Genomic DNA, 3,216 nt, shown 5'->3' on the forward strand with positions numbered 1-3,216 from the left:
TGATGTGTATGCGTCAAGAAATTATAGAATGCGTCGTTGTTTGTCCACTCTCATCCTTCTGAACTCCAGAGTGATTATCTTGTGATGCATCATAAGCCCCATTCCATAGCTGCCGGGGTAAGTTAATCTAAATACAACAGAACAGTGAGAATGGGATGTATATCCATAGTAAACTTGCTCTTTGAAGCTGCACGTATGCTCTCAGTGATAGACACAAAGTACTGGCAGTAACTCAGCAGGTCAGGCAGCTTCCCTGGAGAAAAAGGATGGGAGAAGTTTCGGGTCGGGATCCTTCTTCAGTCTGAATGTAGAGGGGAGGGAACTGGAGGTACGACTGGCAGCATGGTGGTGCAGCGGTAGAGTTGCTGCCTTAAAGCGCTGGAGACCCGGGTTCGATCCTGCCTGTACGGAGTTTGTCCGTTCTCCCCATGACCTGCGTGGGGTTTTCTCCTGTTTCCTCCGACACTCCAAAGACTTTCAGTTTGTAGGTTAATTGGCTTCTGTAAATTGCAAATTGTCCCCCGTGTGTGTGTGTGTGTAAGATAGTGTTGGTGTACGGGGACAGCTGGTCGTCACGGACTCGGTGGGCCGAAGGGACTGTTTCAGTGCTGTATCTCTAAAGTAAAATGAAACCAAAATGCCAGAGCATGGCAGGACCAGCAACAGATGACCAAGGAAGGGGTGGAGCACATAATGGCCGGGGAAGAGGTGATGTCAAAGTGATGCGAACAGTGGAACTGGTAGGACGTCTTGGGTGGGGGAGGAGGGGAGGGAGGGAACGCAAGGGTTACTTGAAATTAGAGAAATCTAGATTATAACCACTGGGGTGTAAACTGCCCAAGCGAAATATGAGGTGGTGTTCCTCCAATTTGTGTGTGGCCTCACTCTGACAGTGGAGGAGGCCCAGGGCGGAAAGGTCAGAGTGGGAATGGCGAGGTGAGCTAAAATGTGTAGGCAAGAACTGCATATGCTGGTTTAAACCGAAGATAGACACAAAATGCTGGAGGAACTCAACAGGACAGGCATCATCTCTGGAGAGTAGGAATGGGTAAGGGTCGAGACCCTTCTCAAGTTAAATGTTTGGCAACCAGGAGATCACGTGGGCCAAGGCGGACTGAGTATATTCAGTGAAACAGGATGAAAATGGGCTCCACCCTTCCTTGTTCAGCTGTTGCCGCCCTGCCTTATTCTGCCTTTTCCTACCTCCAGTTCCCTCCCCTCTACTTTCAGCCTGAAGTGGTAGGATTGCTACCTTACAGTGCCAGAGACCCGGGTTCGATCCTGACTACGGGTGCTGTCTGTACAGAGTTTGTTTGTTCTCCCTGTGACCGCATGGGTTTTCAACAGGTGTTCCAGCTTGCTCCCACATCCCGAAGATGGTCGGTACGGACTCGGTGGGTCGAAGGGCCCGTTTCTGCACTATCTCTAAAAGTTGAGATGGTCCCAACCCGAAACGTCTTTCGTTCCTTTCTCTCCAGAGATGTTGCCTGTCCCACTGAGTTACTCCAGTACTTTCAGTCTGAAGGTGGTGAATCTGTGGAATTCATTAGTGTTGTCCAATGAACCAGATATGATAAGAGAACTGGGTGTCGAATGGGCTAGTGGAGGATGGAGTTAAAGGGAAAGGGTTTCTTAAATGTGTGAGCGTAGAGACAGAGGGGTGTAAAATGAGGGTAGAAGCAATAGGTAGCAAGGTGAAAAGTAAAAGTGGCAGGCCGGAAAATCCAGGGCAAAAATCAAAAAGGGCCACTTTTCAACAAAATTGTATAAGGGGTAAGAGTGTTGTAAAAACAAGCCTGAAGGCTTTGTGTCTCAATGCAAGGAGCATTCGTAATAAGGTGGATGAGTTGAATGTGCAGATAGCTATTAATGACTATGATATAGGTGGGATCACGGAGACATGGCTCCAGGGTGACCAAGGCTGGGAGCTGAACATCCAGGGATATTCAATATTCAGGAGGGATAGAGAGAAAGGAAAAGGAGGTGGGGTAGCGTTGCTGATTAGAGAGGAGATTAACGCAATGGAAAGGAAGGACATTAGTTTGCAGGATGTGGAATCAGTATGGGTAGAGCTGCGAAACACTAAGGGGCAGAAAACGCTGGTGGGTGTTGTGTACAGGCCACCTAACAGTAGTAGTGAAGTTGGAGATGGTATCAAACAGGAAATTAGAAATGCGTGCGACAAAGGCAAAACCGTTATAATGGGTGACTTCAATCTACATATAGATTGGGTGAATTAAATTGGCAGGGGTGCTGAGGAAGAGGATTTTTTGGAATGTATGCGGGATAGTTATCTAAATCAACATGTAGAGGAACCAACGAGAGAGCAGGCTATTTTAGACTGGGTATTGAGTAATGAGGAAGGGTTAGTTAGCAGTCTTGTTGTACGTGCCCCCTTGGGCAAGAGTGACCATAATATGGTTGAGTTCTTCATTAGGATGGAGAGTGACATTGTTAATTCAGAAACAATGGTTCTGAACTTAAAGAAGGTAACTTTGCGGGTATGAGACGTGAATTGGCCAAGATTGACTGGCAATTAATTCTAAAAGGGTTGACGGTGGATATGCAATGGAAGACATTTAAAGACTGCATGGATGAACTACAAAAATTGTTCATCCCAGTTTGGCAAAAGAATAAATCAGGGAAGGTAGTGCATCCGTGGATAACAAGGGAAATCAGGGATAGTATCAAAGCAAAGGATGATGCGTACAAATTAGCCAGAAAAATCAGCATACCGGAGGACTGGGAGAAATTCAGAGACCAGCAGAGGAGGACAAAGGGCTTAATTAGGAAAGGAAAAATAGATTATGAAAGAAAACTGGCAGGGAACATAAAAACTGACTGCAAAAGTTTTTATAGATATGTGAAAAGAAAGAGATTAGTTAAAACAAATGTAGGTCCCTTGCAGTCAGAAACGGGTGAGTTGATCATGGGGAACAAGGATATGGCGGACCAATTGAATAACTACTTTGGTTCCATCTTCACTAAGGAAGACATAAATAATCTGCCGGAAATAGCAGGGGACCGCGGGTCAAAGGAGTTGGAGGAATTGAGTGAAATCCAGGTTAGCCGGGAAGTGGTGTTGGGTAAATTAAATGGATTAAAGGCCGATAAATCCCCAGGGCCAGATAGGCTGCATCCCAGAGTACTTAAGGAAGTAGCTCCAGAAATAGTGGATGCATTAGTAATAATCTTTCAAAACTCTTTAGATTCTGG

This window comes from Amblyraja radiata, chromosome 2 (assembly GCF_010909765.2).
Source record: "Amblyraja radiata isolate CabotCenter1 chromosome 2, sAmbRad1.1.pri, whole genome shotgun sequence".
Taxonomy (NCBI): domain Eukaryota; kingdom Metazoa; phylum Chordata; class Chondrichthyes; order Rajiformes; family Rajidae; genus Amblyraja; species Amblyraja radiata.